At 39.1% G+C, this 22,397-nt stretch overlaps 1 pseudogene; it reads left to right on the top strand.

Annotated features, from left to right (window-relative positions):
* The first annotated feature begins 16,534 nt into the window (after positions 1-16,534).
* On the top strand, positions 16,535-18,921 carry LOC133756667 (cold shock domain-containing protein E1-like; annotated as a pseudogene).
* The last annotated feature ends 3,476 nt before the right edge of the window (positions 18,922-22,397 follow it).

Here is a 22,397-nt window from a genome sequence, read left to right on the forward strand (position 1 = left end):
AGACATAGCCCAGGTACTAAGAGAGAAAAACTGCCAGCCCAGAATATTATATCCTGAAAAGCTCTCATTTGTGAATGAAGGTGAAATAAAGACCTTTCATAGCAAACAGAAATTGAAAGAATTTGTTGCCACTCGTCCAGTCCTGCAAAAGATGCTTAAAGATGTGTTACCCACAGAAACACAGAAACATGGTCATCAATATGAAAGAAGGTAAAAGAAGGAAACCTCACAGCAAAAGATCACAGGAAGCTCAAAGTGTATATTAGAAAATATCTTTGGCAAATGGCAGGGCAAAGTTACTACTTATCAATAGTCACATTGAACGTTCATGGCCTCAACTCTCCAGTTAAAAGACACAGATTGGCTGATTGGGTTAAGGAACAAAACCCATCTATTTGCTGCTTACAAGAAACACATCTTTCCAACATAGATGCATACAGACTGAAAGTGAAAGGCTGGAAAAAGATATACCATGCCAACAGAAATGAAAAAAGCTCAGGCTAAAATTTGTGTTATCTTATTCAAAACGTTATCCTAATTTGGAGATTTTTAACAGTTTATTTCAAAATTTAAATCAAGGACATTGGCAGATGGAAAATGTTGCAAGTATACTAATCTGTTTCTCTTTGACATAGAATTAAAATCTGATTCTCTATTAAAGCAATGTGTTAAAATAATCCATTATGTTCTGTTGATGTCTGTTAAATTCTAATTGTTCAAAAACAGCTGTATTTTTATTAAGAGCTATGGGTTATCCAAACTCTTTTTATGAAGTGGATTTTTGTTTAGGTGTAACATCGGGTTATAGTATCATGCTTCTGCATGTGGAGATCCAGTTTTTCCAGCACCGTTCTATCCCCATTTTACTTAAGGTTTTCATGATGAAAGTATGCTGTTTTTATCAAATGCTTTCTCTGCATCTGTTGAGAGAATCACATGGTTTTTGTTCTGCAGTTTGTTAATGTGACATATCACATTGATTGATATGCAAATTTTGAACCATCCCTACGTACCAGGAAAAAAACCCACTTGGTCCAGGTGAATGATTTTTCTGATGGATTGCTGGATTCTAGTAGGCAGTATTTTGTTGAGGATTTGTGCATCTGTGTTTATCAGGGATATTGGTCTATAGTTCTCTTTCTCTATTACAACTTTTTGAGGTTTAGATATTTTTTTAACAGGCAGATTTAGACAGTGAGAGAGAGAGAGAGAAAGAAAGAAAGAAAGGTCTTCCTTCTGTCAGTTCACACCCTAAATGGCCGCTGCAGCTGGCATGCCACGCCAATCCAAAGCCAAGAGCAGGTGCTTCCTCCTGGTCTCCCATACAGGTACAGGGCCCAAGCACTTGGGCCATCCTCCACTGCCTTCCTGGGCCACAGCAGAGAGGTGGACTGGAAGAGGAGCAACCGGGACAGAATCCGGCACCCCAACCGGGACTGGAACCCAGATTGCCAGTGCCGCAGGTGGAGGATTAGCCTAGTGAGCCACGGCACGGGCCCAGGTTTAGGTATTAAGGTGATGGAATCTTCAAAGACCTAAATCTATGATCCAATACCACAAATTATTGGAGAACATGGGGAAAACTCTACAAGACATTGGCATAGGCAAAGACTTCTTGGAAAAGACTGCAAAAGTTCAGGTAATCAAAGCCAAAATTGATAAATGGGATTGCATCAAGCTAAAAAGCTTCTGCACTGCAGGGGAAACACTCAGCAAACTGAAGAGACACTGGTAGAGTGGGAGAAAATATTGGCAAACTATGTAGCTGATAAAAGGTTAACATCCAGAACATATAAAGAGCTCAACAAATTCAACAACAACAAAACAAATGATCCAGTGAAGAAATGGAAAAAATACTTAAGCAGGCATTTTTCATGGAAGAAAACTCAAATGGCCTATAGATACTTGAAAAAATGCGCAGGATCAATAGCCATAAGGGAAATGCAAATAAAACAACAATGAGTTTTCTCCTCACTCCAGTTAGAATGTCCCACTTGCAGAAATCATCAAATGACAAATGCTGGTGAGGATGTGGGGAAAAAGTTACCCTGATCCACTGCTGGTGGGAATGTAAACTGGTGCAACCACTGTAGAAGATAGTATGGAGATACCTCAGATCTGAGTATAAACCTGCTATATGATCCAGCCATCCACTCCTGAGAAATCACTATATGAAAGGGTCATCTGTACCCTCACGTTCATCGCAGCACAAGTCACAATAGCAAAGATATGGAACCAACCAAGATGTTCCTCAACTGTTGACTAGATAAAGAAATCATGGTATATATACACCATGCAACACTACTCAGCTGTAAAAAAAAAAAAATGAAATCCTGTCTTTCACAACAAGATGGTCACAACTGGATTCCATTATACTTAGTGAAATAAGCCAATCACAAAAAGACAGATATCGTGTTTCCCCTGATTCGATGTAACAAATAGAGTACCTGAAATGTAATGTATTGAACTGAAACAGACATCTTGAGATTCGATGATTGTTTATAACCCTTGTCACTTTCATTGAGGAACAGTGTTTTCTTTAGTTTTGTTCTGTTTTGCTTTCTTTTTCTCCATAGTATCTGTTGAGTTCTATTACTTAAAGTAGGGTTAGCTCTATGATCATTTAGTATACTGAAAATAGATCATGGTAAAGGTTAAGAGTGGGAATCCGAGAGGGAGTGGGAGGAAGGGTTGGAGTGTGGGGTGCATGGGAGGTGATGAGGGGGAATCCCACTATGTTCCTAAATATATGTATATATTAAATATATGAAATTTGTATAGCTTAAATAAAATTTTTAATTTTTTTTAAAAAACTGTGGTATATATAAACTGTGGAATACTACTCATCCATAAAAAAGAGAAAATGCTGTCTTTCTCAATAAAATGGATGAAACTGGAAACCATTATACTTAGTGAAATAAGCCAGTCCCAAAACACAAATACTGTATGTTTTCCTTGATCTGTGGTAATTAATGGAGTATCACAAATGTAATGTATAGGAGTGAGATTGACATTTTCAGTCTCAGTGATTTTTGCTGTACTTGTCTCTACTGTTGAGGAACAGTGTTTTTTTCTTACAATTTGTTGAACTCCTTATTTAGTGTAGGGTTAATTTTATAAATTGAGTATAAAGTAAGCTAAAAGTAGAACATTGTAAAAATTAATACAGGGAATAGGAAAGAAAGGAGGGGGTAGGGTGGGAACATGGGCAGGAGAGAGGGTAGGCTTGGAGTTATCACTATGTTCCTAAGTCTGTGTATATGAAATTTGTATACCTTAAATATAAATTTTTAAAAATTGAGAAAGAAAATGTAAAACTAAATAAATAAATAAATTTTGTGTTAGTATGAGAAAAAAGAAAATTTGGGTGGATGGTTGGTGCTATGCTTAAGACACCACTTAAGATACCTGTACCCTATATCATGGTGCCAAGAGTGAGTCTCAATTCTTCTGCTTCTTATCCATTTTCCCGTTTATGTGCACATGCACCCTGGGAAGCCTCTAAAAAACTAAAGTACTGAGAGCCTGTCACCAATGTGGGAGATGTAAATTATGTTCTGGGATTCTGGTTCAGAATGGCCCAGATCTGGCTATTGGAAGCATTTGGAGAATAAACTAGCCGATGGAAGGTCCCTCTCTCAAAAAAGAGAAAAAAGAAAAAAACAGAAAAAGGTGCACTAATACACTATTGCTGGGAATGCAAATTGGTACAATCTTTCTGGAAAACAGGATGGTGATTCCTGAGAAAACTAAAAATGGATCTATCATATGACCCAGCTATACCACTCCTGGGAATATATCCAAGGTAAATGAAATCAATATATGAAATAGATATCTGTACTCTCATATGTATAACAGCTGAATTCACAGTAGCAAATACATAAAATCAACCTAGATAGACATTAGCTGATGATTAGATAATAAAAATGTGATACATATACACAATGAAATATTACTCAAACACAAAATGAATGAAATCCTGACATTGACCAAAAATGGATGAAACTGGAAATCATTATACTAAGCCAGACCCAAAAACACAAACATCACATTTTCTCTTATTTGTAGTTTTTATATCTATATATATACACACACACACACACACACATATATATATGTGTATAAATGTATATATATACACAAATACATATGTATACATATGCAGAGTATAAAAATTTGTGGATGCCATGTCATTTGGTATTTAGCTATAAATATTGCTTCATTGAATCATACTATGTACATGTAAATGACAATATACTCTTAATTTCCCATATTAAAAAAAAGAAAAGGCTGGCGCCATGGCTTAACAGGCTAATCCTCCACCTTGCGGCTCTGGCACACCAGGTTCTAGTCCCGGTCAGGGCGCCGGATTCTGTCCTGGTTGCCCCTCTTCCAGGCCAGCTCTCTGCTATGGCCCGGGAAGGCAGTGGAGGATGGCCCAAGTCCTTGGGCCCTGCACCCGCATGGGAGACCAGGAGAAGCACCTGGCTCCAAGCTTCAGATCAGCGCGGTGCGCCAGCCGCAGCAGCCATTGGAGGGTGAACCAACGGCAAAAGGAAGACCTTTCTCTCTGTCTCTCTCTCTCTCACTATCCACTCTGCCTGTAAAAAAAAAAAAAAAAGAAAGAAAGAAAGAAAGAAAGAAAGAAAGAAAGAAAGAGAAAGAAAAAACAAGAACACTGAAGGTATAATAACAAAGACTCTTACGGCATTAGTTTTTTATTTTATTCTTAATTTGGGCATTGGTTATGAGTGTGCTCTGAGGACAAAAAACTCATTCACCTGTACACTTAAGTGTATGTTTTATTATGTATACTATATTTCAATAAACATGCTAAATAAAAATAAATAAATATTATAGTTATATCTTAGGCTAATTCATTCAATTCTCTAATAAAAAGAACATATACCTTTTGAATAAATATCACTTTAATTAATTCATAAAACTGCATTTCTTCTATAGTAATCCAAATTTAAAAATAGGCTTAAATGTACTAAAATTTCTATTTATAACAAAGATGAATGATATTCTAAAGCTTCTACTTCCAATTTTAAAACAGAAACAGAAACTTCAGAAAATATATTCTCAAATGATTTCCACTTTTATCTCCTCTCTGTCAACTGAAGACATATATTATCCATTCACATGCTAAAACCTTAACTCTGTAATTTATTTAAATTTATGTAATGGTTTTTTGATTCCTTATAATCTTCATATTTCCTTCATCTCTGAAGATATTTTCGTATAATCAGACTTGTCCATTAAGTTAAATATCATTGTTCTTTCCCCAACTCACCACCCATGTAGTCCTCTCACATATCATTTTCCAATCAATTACATTAAATATACATATTTAATATAATGTAGTTGTAATTTCTGGTATAACATCATAGTTTAAATTTACCCTTAAAACTTTCTGTAAAAATTTTCTAGAAGCAGTAAAGCATGCCTTTAAAAAGACCTGAGCCCAAGTAAAGGATCCTGGTTCCAGTCCTGCCTTTGTCACTCACTGGTTCTTGAGTAAGTCACCTAACTTCTTTTTGATCTATAGAACTAAATGATTAGACTGTGACTTCCAAATAATTTCAAACTATGAATTTTGTTTTTATTTATGTTTTCACTCAGTATCAACATTGCAGGTTTCCATATTTAGCACCATGATAAGATTTGAAGAAAGCTTCCCGTTTTGCTCTTTTTGAATCACAAGGTGGCCCTGATCACCCACTTTTGTGCCTTGAAGCAGCCATGAGGCCATCCCCAAGAAGATCAGCCTGCAAAGACCCTGGAAGTAATATTGGAAATACTAAACACCCACCACTGATCCTAGAAATCAACTGGGCAGCCTTCACTAAGTGAAAAATTCCTCTGGATCCTGAGAGACAGTCAGAGAGAGGGGGAAAGAGAGAGAGTGAGAAATATTTAAAAGAATGAAGAAAGCCTATGAAACTTATGGGACTGTATTAAGCCAGTAATCCTTCCCACTATGAGCATTTAATGAGGAAAAAAGAAAAGGACATAAAAAACCTACTTAATGAAATAATTGCTAAAACTTTCTAAATCTGGGAAATAAATAGACATCTAGGTCTAGCAAGCTCAAAAGACTTCTATTAGATTTGTTCAAAAAGTATTCTGTCCAAGACATTTACAGTCAAATTGACTAAAGAAAAAGACCAAGATCAGTTCCTAAAACTTCACGAGTAATCTGTTAAGGCACATATAAATGAATCTTCATTAGACTAACAACAAACTTCTCAATAGAAACCTTAAACATTAGAGAGAATGTAATGATATATTCTAAGTATTTAAAGGGAAAATAAGTCTGCCAAACAAGAAGACTCTACTGAGCAAAGCGATCCTTCAGAAATGAAAAATAAATGAAATCCTTTCAAGAGAAGCAAAAGTGGAGCGAATTCATCAACAGACTAGTCCTACAGAAAATGCTTAAGTAAGTCTTACATTAGAAGTGAGAGGACAAAAAATACAATCAATCACAAAACCACACAAAAATACAAAACTCACTGGCAGAGCAGATAAATTAAAAAAAAAAAAAGAAGAGAACAAGAACTTATCAGTAAAGAAAACTGCAAAATCACAAACATGAACATGAAAGAAGAAAAGAACAAATGATATTCAAAACAACCAGAAAAGAGTACAAAACGACAGTATACCTTTACTTTCAAAATTAACCTTGACTATAAGCAAATGAAATATTCTTATTAAAGATAAGATGGAGGCCGGTGCCGCGGCTCACTAGGCTAATCCTCCGCCTTGCGGCACTGGCACACCGGGTTCTAGTCCCGGTTGGGGCACCGATCCTGTCCCAGTTGCCCCTCTTCCAGGCCAGCTCTCTGCTGTGGCCAGGGAGTGCAGTGGAGGATGACCCAAGTCCTTGGGCCCTGCACCCCATGGGAGACCAGGAGAAGCACCTGGCTCCTGCCATCGGATCAGCGCGGTGCGCCGGCCGCAGTGCGCCTACCGCGGCGGCCATTGGAGGGTGAACCAACGGCAAAAGGAAGACCTTTCTCTCTGTCTCTCTCTCACTGTCCACTCTGCCTGTCAAAAAATTAATTAATTAATTAATTAATTTAAAAAAAAGATAAGATGGAATCAATGGATAAGAAAATAGATTCAATGATATGTTACCTAAAAGAAATACGAATCACCAGTAAAGACACATGTAGGTTGAAAGTAAAGGGATGGAAAAAAAGAACAGCCATACAAATGGAAACCCAAAGCAGGAATGAGTAACTTATATCAAATAAAGTAAATTTTAAGTTAAAAAAATGTAGAAAGATACGGAAAAGGACACTCTATAAGGATAAATACATAAATTTAACAAGGGAAAAGAATAATTTTAAATAAATATGCACCAAATTCTGCAGCACCTAATTATATATAGCAAGTATTACTTCTAAAGGAGAGATATTCTTTTTTCCAGAATTTAGTTTTAAAGATTTATTTATTTATTTATTTATTTGAAAGGCAGAGTTACAGAGAGGCAAATGCAGAGATAGAGAGAGGGAGAGGGACAGGGAGAGAGAGAGAGAGAGAGAGAGAAAGAGAGGTCTTCCATCCACTGGTTCATTCCTCAGATAGCTGCAATAGCCAGAGATGTACCAATCCAAAGCCAGAAGCCAGGAGCTTCTTCCAGTCTCCCATGTGAGTACAGGGGCCCAAAGACTTCGGCAATCTTTCACTGCTTTCTCAGGCCATATCAGAGAGCTGGATCAGAAGTAGAACAGCTGGGACTCCAATTAGTGCCCATATGGAATATCAACACATGCGGTGGCTTTATATACTACACCACAGCGCTGGCCCCAAGATATTCCTTCATAAATACTAGTTGGGTACTTGAACACTGTCATATTCATCAGTGGACAGAAAATACATGCAATAAATCAATAAAGAAATATCATAGCTAAAGTATGCTATCAATCAAATAAACCTAACAGACTTTTACAGAACATTTCATTCAACAACTGCAGAGTACATCTTCTTCTTATCAACACATGGAACATTCTCCAGGTTAGGATATATGTTAGGGCATAAAATGAGTCAAAAAATTCAAAAAAATATCTTGAAGCATGTCTTCTATGATAACAATGAAAGAAAACTAAAAATCAAAGGAATTTTATACATTATACAAATACATGGAAATTAAACAGCATTCTTTTGACTAATCAATAAAAATATGAAGAAATCAAGAGGAAAATTTTAAAATTCCTGAAATGAATGAAAATTAAAGCACAACACATTAAAGCCTATGGGATATTGTAAAAGCAGTACTAAGAGAAAAGTTTAAAGTGGTAACTACATCTAAAAAGAGCGAAACAAATCCAGTTGTCCATCAACTGAGGACTGGATAAAGAATTGATGGTATATATACACTATAGAGTAACATTCAGTTGTAAAAAAAAATGAAATCTTGTCTTTTACACAAAATGGATGTAACTAGTAGCCATCATACTTAGTGAAATAAGCCAGTCCCAAAAAACAAATACAATATATTTGCCCAGATCTATTTTCCCAGATCTGGGGTAACTAATAGAGTACTTAAAATGTAATGCATTGGAGTGCAATAAACATTTTGAGTTTCAATTATTTCTTACAGCCCTAGTCTCTTCTGTTGAGTAATGGTGATTTTTCCTTCATACTATTTGTTGAACTTTTCACTTACTCTAGGGTTAACCTTATGACCATTGAGTGAACTGAGAATAGATCTTTATAAAAATTAAGAGTGGGAAAGGGAGATGGAGGAGAAGAATGGTTGAAGTGTGGGTGAGAGAGAGGGTAGAATGGGAAATATCACTATGTTACTAAATCTGTATATATGAAACATCTGAAACTTATATGACTTAAATAAAATTTTAAAAAAGAAAAAATTTCAAATGCAAAACCCAATGATGCAAATCTTGAAACTAGGAAAGAAAAATAAACCAAACCCAAGATTTTCAGAAGAAATTAAATAACAAAGATCAGAGCAGCAATAAACACTGAAAAAAAAAAACTAGCAAATGTGCAAAGATCACTAAAAAGAAAAGTTAGCTTATTGAAAAGATAGGCCGGCGCCGCGGCTCAATAGGCTAATCTTCCGCCTAGCGGCGCCGGCACACCGGGTTCTAATCCCGGTCAGGGCACCGATCCTGTCCCGGTTGCCCCTCTTCCAGGCCAGCTCTCTGCTGTGGCCAGGGAGTGCAGTGGAGGATGGCCCAAGTGCTTGGGCCCTGCACCCCATGGGAGACCAGGATAAACACCTGGCTCCTGCCATCGGATCAGCGCGGTGCGCCGGCCGCAGCGCGTTACCGCGGCGGCCATTGGAGGGTGAACCAACGGCAAAAGGAAGACCTTTCTCTCTGTCTCTGTCTCTCACTGTCCACTCTGCCTGTCAAAAATTAAAAAAAAAAAAAAAAAAAAAAAAAAAAGAAAAGATAAACAAAACTGACAGATCTTCTGGACTAATCAATGGAAAAAAGAGCAGACCCAAATCAATGAAATCAGCAATGAAAGATGAGATATTAAAACTGATGTCACAAAAAGCAAAAGATCCAGTGTTGGCATTATGGTGTAGCAGATAAATATATATGGGCTCCTGTTTATGTCCTGTCTGCTCCACTTCAAATATGCAGCTCCCTGTTAATGTGCTTGGGAAAAGCAGTGGAAGATGGCCCGAGTGTTTGGGCCCTTGCCCTCCTTGTGGGAGTCCTGGATGAACAGCCTGGTTCCTTGTGTCAGCCTGGCCCAGTCCTGGCCATTGCAGCCATCTGGGGGGATGAACCAGAGGATGGAAGATCCCCCTGCCCTCTCTCTCTCTCTCTCTGTCTCTCTGTCTCTCTCTCCCTCTCTCTCTCTCTGACTCTCAAAAAAATAATCTTTTTTTTTTTTTTTGACAGGCAGAGTGGACAGTGAGAGAGAGAGAGACAGAGAGAAAGGTCTTCCTTTTGCCGTTGGTTCACCCTCCAATGGCCGCCGTGGTAGCGCGCTGCGGCCAGCGCACCGTGCTGTTCCGATGGCAGGAGCCAGGTGCTTCTCCTGGTCTCCCATGGGGTGCAGGACCCAAGGACTTGGGCCATCCTCCACTGCACTCCCTGGCCACAGCAGAGAGTTGGCCTGGAAGAGGGGCAACCGGGACAGGATCGGTGCCCTGACCGGGACTAGAACCCGGTGTGCCGGCGCCGCAAGGCGGAGGATTAGCCTAGTGAGCCGCGGCGCCGGCCCACAAAAAAATAATCTTTAAAACAGCAAACTATCACAAAAAATTTTTATGAACTGTATATCAACAAATTGTAAAACCTAGAAGAAATGAATAAATTTCTGAGCATATATAACTACCAAAATTGAGTCCTAAGCACAATGAAAACATGAGCGACAAATAACAAGCCATGAGACTGAATCAACAATAAAACTCCCAACAAAGAAAAGCCAGGATTGAATGATTTCATGGCTGAATTTTATCACACCTTAAAAGAAGAATTAATACAATTTTATTATCAAACTATTCCAGATAATTGAAATATATGGAACCCTTTCAAACTCATTTTATGAGGCCAGCTTTACTCCAATACCAAAGCCAGATAAGGATTCAACAAAAAAGGAGAAAACTAAAGACCAATATTTCCAATGAACATCGATGCAAAATTTCTCAACAAAATACCAGCAAATCAACAACAAAGTCTAATACTCAGAATCAATATGGCTGAATAGAAAAGATCTGCATCCTCCTTAGAAAAAAATATTACAAAAAAGGGATGAAAAACCACATTTCCAGGTGATTTTCTAAGGGAAATCTTCAGTAAAGAAGTGAAGGGAAGTACATATAGCATGGAGACTCAAAAAAATAAAAAAATCAGCAGTTGGCAAGAGAGAAAACAAAACAAAACAAAAAAAACACGTTACTTCTACCACTGCTATTATCACTTCTCCAAACACAATATCCTGGCCAGAAGACACCATCTTGCTGGAAAAGGGGTTCTGCACACAGAATATTAGATCTGAGGATGCTGACTGAAGTAACACTTCAGAAAAGAGGTAACAAGAACCGCAAACAGCACACAGACTCCAAAAGCCAGCAGAGAGAGAAACAAAGCATGACATTGACATTGCCAGCTGATCCCCCTTTCCACTCCTATTCTGGTTTTCTGGCCAGGGGACACCATCTTCCCAGGAAAAGAGTTCTCTACGTAATATATTAGCATTGAGAAGACTGACTGTGGGAAAAGCTTTAGTGAAGAAAAGTGACAAGACCTGCTAACAGCACTGATTCTCAAGGCCAGTAGACAGAGAACAAAGAGCACAATCCATTACCTACCACTCCCTCCTTAGGTCTCCAGCTGGGAGATGTCATCTTGCCTGAAACAGGTAAGCAAAAAGTGGCACAACTACCACCACTGTCACAGATGGGCAGCTCCAACTACAGGAGAATTCCATAGCTCTTACTGAATTTAAATCAAGTCTATAGAGCTGAATGAAATCTGTGCAATTACTTTGCTCCAAAAAATTGAACCCTCACTGCCTGCCTACATCCACAAATCTCTAAACCCAAATCTCATGTGTCTTATGAGGAAGCAAGCAGCCCCTATGCTACCAGAAGCCCCCAGCAATAGTAAGAACATTATCCGTGGCAGTGAGGAGACGGTATAATCCTTCAGCCACAGGAGTTCTGGGCACAAGCCTTGGAGCTACATTTGATTGCTCTGTGCCATCTGGGGAACTTCACTTGGCTTCTTGGGACTAGAAACAGGCAGCAGCCCATACACAATCCCAATTGAGGAAACTCCTATTTCAGGTCTTACTTCAAGGTGCACAAACCCCAGCTTCACTTTTGCATCCCCTGCAGGAACTGGGACATCCTCCTCTGTGCCCTAAAACTGGGATTGTTGCTGCTGATGATATAAGTCCTGTAGTAACTCACACTCATCTGTGGGATCTAGAGAGTGCGACCTGCTTTTCTGTGCATCAGGCAGGTGACTGCCAGTACACAATCCCCAGCAACTGTCTGGAACTCAAACTTTGAAGGCTGAGTAAAGAATCCACTATATCCTGCAGCTACAGAACTATGACTGTTAGTACTCTATTACCCAGAGTCATGGAAACATACCCTTCAGGACCTAGAGAAGAGCCTACCTGCATTCCAAAATAATCCAGACCCATGTCTCCCAGTGTATAATCTTCAACACAATCTGTATTCACCCTATAGTATTTGGGCAAGGTCTCAGTGCTGGGACTTAGGCTTTGGGTATCACAAGCTTCAGAATTAGTCTTGTGCACACAGAAGGACCTGGGGGTATCCACATCATACAATTAAAAGACCCTAACTATTAGTGCCACAATCCCCAGCATCATACTGACTTGCCTGGTAGTCAAGCAAACAGCCTCCATTGTGTCCCAAGAGCATCCAAAATATGACTATATCCATCAAAAACCCTAGAGTGATTGACACCCACATATCTGGAAACTAAACACACACCTTTGCAAGTTCACATCCATTTCAAAATCATACTACTATCTCCACAAACTGCTGTAGAATAGACAACTGTGCCCATTTTATACTCTACTGGCACTGATTTCCACTGAAGTAATCACCCAGAGGTAACATTTCAGGGCTCATTTAAAACTAAATCCAAATCAATAATTTCAGTGACATCCCACATTGCATCTGTTTATTATTTATTTATTTACAGAGAAAGGGAGAGGAGAGAGAGAGAGAGAGAGAGAGAGAGAGAGAGAGAAACTGAATCCAACCCTGTATCCACAAAATCATATATCAAATCAAAGTGGATTTATCCCAGAGATGTGAGAGTGCTTCAACAGTCAAAAATGAATGAATATCACAAATCACATCAACAGAATAAAGAACGAAAGCCATATGATCATCTCAACGGGCGCAGAGAAATCACTCATTAAGATGCACAGAGAAATCACTCATTAAGATTCAGCATTTTGGGGCCAGCGCTGTGGCATAGTGGGTAAAGCCTCCCCCTGCAGTGCCAGCATTCCATATGGGCACCGGTTCGAATCCTGGATGCTCCATTTCTGATCCAGCTCTCTGCAATGGCCTGGGAAAGCAGTAGAGGATGGCTCAAGTCCTTGGGCCCCTGCACCCATGTGGGAGACCTGGAAGAAGCTCCTGGCTCCTAGCTCCTGGCTTCAGATCGGTGTAGCGCCAGCCGTTGTAGCCATCGGGGAAATGAACCATTGAATGGAGGATCTCTCTCTTTCTCTCTACCTCTGCCTCTCTGTAACTCTGACTTTCAAATAAATAAACAAATCTTTCAAAAAAAAAAGGACTCAGCATTTCTCCATGATTTAAAATAATAAATTAGGGAAAAAAGGAAAATACCTCAAAATTATAAAGGACTATGTATGATAAACAAACAGCCAATATCACACTGAGCAAGGAAAAGTGGAAAACACTTCCCCCTCAGGTCTGAAATAGGACAAGGATGTTCACTTTGACTATGACCTTGTCTAAATAAGATTGAAGTCGGTGAACTCAAAAGGCTTCCATAGTCCTGGCAACTCATGACTAGAGCCTAGGGAGATTTCTGATGCCATAAACAAGAGTGTCAATTTGTTAAGTCAACAACAGGAGTCACTGTGTACTTACTCCTTGTGTAGTATCTCTTTCCTTAATGTGTTGTTCAATGTGAATTAATGCTATAACTAGTAGTGAAACAGTATTTTACACTTTATGTTCTGTGTGGGTGTAAACTGATGAAATCTTTACTTAATATATACTAAGTTGATCTTCTGTAGGTAAAGATAATTGAAAATGAATCATGCACAGTTTTAGCCAGGTGGCCGCACGGCCCAGCTACCTGAACCAGGCTCCACCCCCATCCTAATGGGATTCACTGCTCCTGCTTCCCTGCCCGCCCTCAGGCAAAGCTCTCTTGTCTCTGCTCCCTGCTCTCTTGGCCTCTCTTGGCTTCTCTCCACCTCTCCTCTCTTCTCCCTCCTCTCTGTCTGTCTCTTTTACAGTCTCCCCTTTTTCCTTCGCCGCCCCTTCACTCCGGTCTGTAGGGTGCTCCCCAATAAACCCTTTCCCTTAAAAAAAAAAAAAGAAAGAAAATGAATCTTGATGTGAATGGAATGGTAGAGGGAGCAGGAGATGGGAGGTTGCAGGTGGGAGGGAAGTTATGGGGGAGGGAGCCATTGTAATCCATAAGCTGTACTGAGCAAGGAAAAGTGGAAAGCATTCCCCCCTCAGATCAGGATGTTCACTTTCATAATTCTTACTCAATACAGTATGGGAATTACTAGCAAGAGCAAGTAGGTAGAAGAAATAATGGAGTTTGAAATTGGAAAATGAGAAGTCAAAATATCCGTGTTTGCAAGTGACATGATGTACACTGAAAACCCTAGACATGCAGCCAGAAAAAGTTGCTAGGACTGATAAACCAATTCAGGAAAGTAATAGGATTCAAAATCAATATACAAAATATTAGAATTCTTTGAAATGCTGGGGGTGGGGGGAGATGGATAAGGTGCCTGCCTCACCCCATGAAGGGAGAGTGCATTGCTTTTCTCCCCACAAAGGTGTGCTGTAACTAGTAGGAAGGAAGTTGCCACCTTAATCAGCTGACTAGAGGCTACTGTAACCTGCACACGGCTGGGGAATTTTATTGGGGGGTACATCTATGGGCCCCACTGCCTTTGAGTCTGGCCTGGAAGGCTGGTGGTTGATGGGGCATCCACTTAGGTATGTGATGCACTCCCCTTTCCTCATTCCATCAGGGCACCAGGACTCAACCTGCCAAGGTGGAGCACTGGCAGCTTCTATTAGGCAGTCAGTTGGCTCTGGGAATGCCATGGCTCTCTCCATGGATGCAAGAGGTTTGCATGGCTGAGAATGTATCCCCTGCTCCCTGTGACTGTGGAAGCTCTGTGAGCTATTACTATGAGAATTCTGTGACTGTGCAACAGGGAATGGGATACAGCTGGGTCTTTGGGCAATCCCTGTGTCTGGTCTCAGAGATTCAGATTACTCTGAGTGCCTGGGTGGGTCAAGGCAGAAGGTATAACACTCACATTGAGGAGTGCACAGATTCTTTGTGTGGTTCATGTGCCTCTGTGGGTGGGGTGTGTAGCCACAGAGGATTCACCCTGGACAGTTAGTTCACTTTGGCAAGAGGGGAGGCTGTGATCACATGAGCCAACGTGATTATACTCTCCCTTGCTTATGATAGAGGAGATCTACCACCCCCAACTTGGGTGTCACTCAGGAGTTTTGTGATATCATCAAGCACAAGCTAGAGCTCCCAGACCCCACCTAGTACATGCCTCTAGATATCCCCTGAAGGAGCAGACACTCCACTAATCCATAAAGGCATATTTCAAAGATAAAAGCCATCAGAAGAGAAAACCAACAAGTGTTTCCACAAATGCCTAAAAGTTATCACAGAAATGCTAGAAACACCAGTAAGGAATATAATATGAGTCCCCAAAAGGAACAAAAAAAAATACTTCAGTATTATAATATGAAGATTAAGAGATTGATGAAATGCCTAGAAAGGAATTCAGAAGAATGATAGGATGATCATAAGATTATTCAAAAACACAGAGAAGCAAATGCATGAGATAAAGAAATCCATACATGATAAAGATAAGAAATTCTACCAGGAAATGGAGATATTGAAGAGAAATCAAACTGAAATTTATAAATACAAAATACCGCATAATGGCCAAATCAATTCTGAAAAAAAGAAAAAAATGGGCTCTGACTTCAAAACACCCTGCAAAGTAATAATAGCCAAAACAGCATAATAATCACATTAAAAAAGGAGAAAGAGGAGGAGGAGGAAGAAAATGAGAAGAAGGAGGAGGAGGAGGAAGAGAAGGAAAAGAAGAGGAGGAGCAGGAAGATGAAAAGAGCACACACACCAATGGAGCAACATGGAGCACTCAGAAATAAACCCATGTAGAAATAAACTGATTTTGAAAGGCAACAAGAACATACATTGGGAAAAGGAAAAGTCTCTTCAATATATGGTGCTGGGAAAACTGAATGCCTGTATGAAGAAAGATTAAACTTTAACCCCTCCCCATATACAAACATTATCTCCAAGTGGATCAAAGACTTAAATATTAGTAACAAAACTATGAAGCTATGAGGAAAAGAGGAAAAATGTCTCAGGACATTGGCCCAGATAAAAGTTTTTTGGATATGACCCCAAGATCACAGGCAAGGAAAGCAGAATTTGACAATGAGATTATATCACACTTAGAACAAAACAAAACATCTGTTCTATAAAGGACAAAATAAAAAGAGTAAAAAAGACAATCTCTGGAATGGAGTAAAATATTTGCAAATTAGTCAACCAAAATGCATCAGGAATTGAAATACCTAATCGGAAAAAATTCAAATAATCCTATAAAAATGGGCAAATTTGGATGCAGCAGCAGTTATATTCTTTATTAACTTGATAGATCATTTTTTCTTGCTCTTTAATACTAGTAACTTTCATCCTTTGAAACTTGTGTTAAAGAAAAATCAGCAAATACTACCAAACAAGCAGTGTTTGATTATCTAAGCAAGATGAGCTCCAATCCAAATCTTCACAGCAATGTGCACATTGGGCACCCAAAGGTACATCAGCAGCCCTGTATAAAACTAGGTTTATTGAAAAATATTACCTTGTGTAGATTTATTCAGTTTCTAGGACAAAAAAACTAGACTTTTCTTATACTGTTCACGGTATAAAGGCAACCTGCAAGTCTTAAAAGCAGGAGATGATGATGAGTTTGAAATGTCATCTGACAGGCGGACAGGGAAACACATTGCAGTTAAACTAGTGAAGATAAAATCAGAAATCCTCCTTGAAGAATGAATGATTGTACGAGTTGTATGTGATATTCCTCATAATTTAGTATATCTCCATCTGCTTTACTCATGCCAGAATCCAATCGAGAGTGCATGCTACAAAAACAATGGGAAGTGTTTTATCTGACTTATGTCCCTATAGATGTTGAAGGGAATGTTCAGCAGGAAACTAGAGATAAAATTATCATTGCAATTGATAACAATAAACATACTGGTCCTGAAAGTATTTGGACATTATGCTGTTGACAAAGAAACAAGCCTTCTGTCAGGGAGTAGTTCCTTCCATGAAGGAGGCTTTATTGAGAAAGATGAAATTGGAAAATAAGTACTCTTTTGCTATGGTGAATATAGAAAAATGACAGTTTGGAGGTGACATGCAATTCACTCTCGTGGATAGAAATGGTAAAGAAGTTGCAACAGATGTCAGACAATTGCTTCAAGGAATGGTCAATTTTAAAGATATCGCTATCAAACATTTTGAAGAAACTGTAACCAAAGTTATAACAAAAGCAGCCATTAAAAAATCAGAATGACACATTGCCAGGATACACCAAAGTTGATTCCTGAAGATCTTCCCTTTGGAGCCAAAGATAACAAATCCAAGGTAACCTTGCTAGTAGGCAACCATATTAAGTTCAATATTTCAATAGATCAATATGAACATTTAGAATAAACAACCAGCATAGAAATTCTATCAAATACATTTCAGTTCACTAATGAAGCCAGAGAAATGGGTGTGACTGCTGCCATGAGAGATGGTTTGGGTTTCATCGAGTGTGTGGATTGTGATGCTCTAATGTTTTTTATTTTAGTGAAATTCTAGATGGGGACCCATTCCATATTGCAGATGAAGTAGAGTCTACTGCAGTTCCTGACATTTCTCTGCCCTAAAATATCATACTATTAGGATTGAAAAGCTTCACAAGGTCACAGTTTCATTCCATTCTCTCTTAGATAGTCATTATTTGGGCACTGTAGAAAACGAAGCCACTAGTTCTAGTTCTAAAACACTAGCCCAGATAAAGGTAGAGAGATGGAAGCTAAGGGTGGCATTATTACTTACGATGTTTGGGTGAACCTGACCTTCACTTTCAAGCCAAAGATGTGGAAGGACCTACTTCTCCTCAAATAGAAGGTCAGGTTGAATTTAGTATTTGTGGCAAACAAGGCCCTGACCAGCTTCTGTGTGACTTTTCAATCATAATGGAAACTCCATGAGGCTCTTGGGGTATATGGCAACTCTGAAGGGTAATTTTGGATTTGTTAAAGCAGCCAATCATGGTAAGGAAATCTTTTTCAATTACAGTGAATTCTCTGGTGATGTTGACAGCCTGGAACTGGAGACATGGTTGAGTGCAGTTTATCTAGAGGCAAAGGCAGCAGAATCAGTGCTGAAAAAGAGGACAAAGCACACTCAGTGAGTAGCAGTATTGAGAGAGTTGATACCACCTTCTACTCTGGTAAAGTCATTTACCCGCTAAGGAGTGTTGATCCAGCACAGACAGAGCGCCGAGGAATGATTGAGATTGTGGAGGAGGGAGATATGAAAGGTGAGGCCTATCTATTTTGCCTAGTTGGAAGAAACAAAGAAGACTGCTTGCAGAGAGGGAAGACAGTCAATTCCCAGGTCTGTGTCCTGAGCCAAAATGCAGAGTATGGCCTACATCATCATATTAATGTGTATGGCCAGGGTGGAGTGTGTGAAAGATCAGTTTGGCTTCACAAAGTATGAAGTAGGAGACAACATGAAGCTCTTTTGCCACGTGAAAGTTCAGGATGGCACTGAGCTAGAGGCAGATGAAGTGGAGTTCTTGGTGATTCTTAACCAGTACACTAGCAAGTGCAGCAGCTGTTATGTTTGGTGAGTCTGTGAGGGTCCCAAGGCTGTTGCAGCTCACTGGCCTGATTGCATGGTCAGTCATTTGAAAAGCACCACCTTGGATGAAGCCTCCAACCTAACAGTTCATCATCAGCCAAGGGGACCAGATAACTCAATGAGATTTGGTGCAGAAAGAACTCTCAAGGGGTGTCATGGACTAACAGCATCTACAAAGCATAATGGATCACTAATGTGTTATAATCTAGCTGGGGGCATCTGGTGAAGGGTATTGAGTATCTCCCTCTTCATTACTCCCAAAATCTAGAATACTTACTCTGTTCATCTATTGCAACAATCATAACACCTTCCTTGTGTTATGCTTAAAAACATAAATAAATTTAAGAAACCTACTTTAAAATTATGCACATTTTCAGCCTGGAAAACTTAATATGGCAACTTACTGTATCAATTTAAGGAGCTTCACTTGGTGCATTTAGTGCAATTGGTAATTGTGAAACCCACTTCACCTATGTGATTGAAAAATACAGAAGGATCTTTTTAGCCCTATGAAATTCTGCATTTGATATTTAGCATATACACGACCTTCGTAACTTCTGGTAAGGTGTTCTGCCTAAGCATTGAGTTGCATTCTTTTCCTTTCCTTCCTGTTCAGTATGCTTCTATTCTGAGGACCATAGGATGGCAAAATACATTACTTTTTCTTTTATTAAACTTTTATTTAATGAATATAAATTTCCAAAATACAGCTTATGGATTACAATGGCTTCCCCCCTCCCATAACTTCCCTCCCACCCGCAACCCTCCCCTTTCCCGCTCCCTCTTCCCTTCCATTCACATCAAGATTCATTTTCAATTCTCTTTATATACAGAAGATCAGTTTAGTATATATTAAGTAAAGATTTCAACAGTTTGCCCCCATTACTTTTTAAAATTACACATTACTTTTTAAAATATATATTTTATTAAAATATATATTTTTAAAATATATATTTTTAAATATATATTTTATTTAAGTTATACAAGTTGCATATATTTCCCTTATACCATTATAGGAACATAGTGGCACTTCCCCCCACCCTTCCTCCCACCCATGCTCCAACCCTTCCTCCCCCTGCCTCTCGTATTCCCACTTTTAATTTTTACAATAATCTTTTTTCAATAGTAATGCTCTTATAGTTAAAGCTACCTTACGTAACAGAATTCAACAGATAGTATGAGAAGAAAACATAACAAAGCTAAACAAAGTACTGTTCTACTGGGGGACTTTCTGCCTTCTCATTCTTTCATAATGATGTCTGCCTTTCTGTGTGTTTGTGTGTAGCACATTCTTAAACATCTTTTGTAAGGCTGGATGAGTGGTGACAAATTCATTCAATTTCTTTTTGTTATGGAAGTTCTTTCGTTCACCTGCATTCATAAATGAGAGCTTTGCAGGGTACAGTATTCTGGGTTAACAGTTTTTTTTTTTTCTTTTAATACTTGGACTATATCTTGTCATTGCCTTCTAGCCAGTAGTTTTCTGACGAGAAGACAGCTCTCAGTCTCATTGGAAATAATCTAAAAGTAATCTGGCATTTCTCTCATGCATATTTTAGAATCTTTTCTTTATGTTTTACTATGGAGAGTTTGACTATAATTTGTTGTGGTGAGGATCTTTTCTGGTCATGTCTATTAGGAATTCTTTGTGCTTCCTCTAGTTAGATGCCCTTTTCTTTTTCTAAATTGGGGTGGTTTTCTGTAATTATTTCACTAATAGGTCTTCTAGTCCATTCTCCTTTTCCACACCTTCAGGAAATCCTAAGATCTGTATGTTGGGTCATATGATGGTATCCCATAAATCTCCAACACTGATTGTAAGTTTTCTATTTTATTTTTGTCTGACTGTAGTATTTCCAAAGATGTATCTTCTAGTTTGGGTTTTCTTTCTTCTGCCTAACCAAGTCTGCTGTTAAGGCTTCCCACTGCATTTTTACTTGATCTATTGAGTTTTTCATTTCTAATATTTTATTTTGATTCCCTTTAAAATCTCAACTTCATGGAAAAAATTTTCATTCATGTCACGTATGGTTTCCTTTTTTTTAAAGATTTTTATTTTATTTATTTGAAAGACAGAGTTACAGAAAGAGGTAGAGACAGAGAGAGAGGTCTTTCATCCGCTGGTTCACTCCCCAGAGGGCCGCAATGGTCAGAGCTGCACTGATCTGAAGCCAGGAGCCAGGAGCCAGGAGCTCCTCTGGATCTCCCACAGGAGTGCAGGGGCCCAAGGACTTGGGGCACCTTCCACTGCTATCCCAGGCCACAGCAGAGAGCCGGACCATAAAAGGAGCAGCTGGGACCAGAACCAGTGCCCATATGGGATGCCGGTGCTTCAGGCCAGGGCTTTAACCTGCTGTGCCACAGCTCCGGCCCCCATGTATGGTTTTCTTTAGTTCGTGAATTTGCTTTTCTTTGCTTCTGAGTAATCCTACGATTAATCTTTTGAATTCCATTTCCAGGATTTCGCTAATCTCCTCATCTTCACAATCTAGTACTGAAGAGTTGTGTTCCTTGGGAGGCATCAGGTTGTCTTCCTTGCTCTTGATTCTTGAATTGCTGCATTTATTTTTTGGCATTTGTGGAGATACTTGTCTTTTTTTCCCCCCTTTGATGGCTTTTATCTTTGGACTATGCCTCTGTGATTTAATAGAGTGTCTGTCCTTCCAATGAATACCCAGAGGCATGTGTTAGGTGTGGTCAGAAAGCTCTGTTCAGTGCTCCAAGGTATAGTGAATGTCCAGGGTATCATCTAAGTTTGGAGGGGGAGCTCTCCTCTTATTAACGGAGTGGCAGGGGGATTGTCACATCTGCTGGTGTGATCATTCCCTCACGTCCTCTCCTTCTAGCTGAGCAGTATCTGGGTATTGTTCCCCAGTGTGTTCAGCACTCATCTGCATGAGAATAAATTACCTTTTTAAAAGCAGAAAAACTTGTATAGGCAAATCATTTTTAACTTAGTGGCCAAATGTTAAAGTGTTATTTTTTATATCATTAATAATAGTGTAACAATCCACTTAAAGAAATTTAGTTAGATTTCAGAGAAAATTATCCTCCATAGTAGTTTTTCTCCATGGATAGGGGAGTAAATAACTTTACTATAATTAGTATTTATGGTGTCGAATTTCATACAAATGAGGTGTGCCAGCTGTGTGATAATTTAAAGGTATTCAAACAGGCAAAAAAAGAAGCACTCACAAACTTGTTGCTCTTTAGACCACTGCAGTTTCTAGGGACCAGTTTCTTTTACTTATCTAAAAGCAAAATGGGTAAAAAATTCTTAAAGTTGTGCCTGAAAAAAAATGGGCAAATGACCTAAATTGACATTTCTCAAAAGGAAATATACAAATAGCCAACAAGTATATGAAAAAGTTCTCAACACCTCTAATCATTAAACAGATGGAAATCAAAACAATGTGGGGCTCTTGGCCTAGCATTTAAGTAGCAAACTGACACACCTGACTCCTATATCAGACCACCTGGGTTTAGTACTTACCTTCAACTTCTGCTTCAAGCTTCCTGCTAATATGGACCCTGAGAGACCGAGGTGATGTTCAAATAATGGTCTCCGCCATGCATGTGCAAGATCAGGTGTTAGTTCGCAGCTTCTGAGTAGCCTCAGCCCAGTACTGGATGCTGTTGGCATCTGGGGAGTAAGTAAGTGAACAGAAGTTTGTGTTTCTCTCTCTCTCTCTCTCTCTCTCT

Source organism: Lepus europaeus, chromosome 3, assembly GCF_033115175.1.
Source record: "Lepus europaeus isolate LE1 chromosome 3, mLepTim1.pri, whole genome shotgun sequence".
Taxonomy (NCBI): domain Eukaryota; kingdom Metazoa; phylum Chordata; class Mammalia; order Lagomorpha; family Leporidae; genus Lepus; species Lepus europaeus.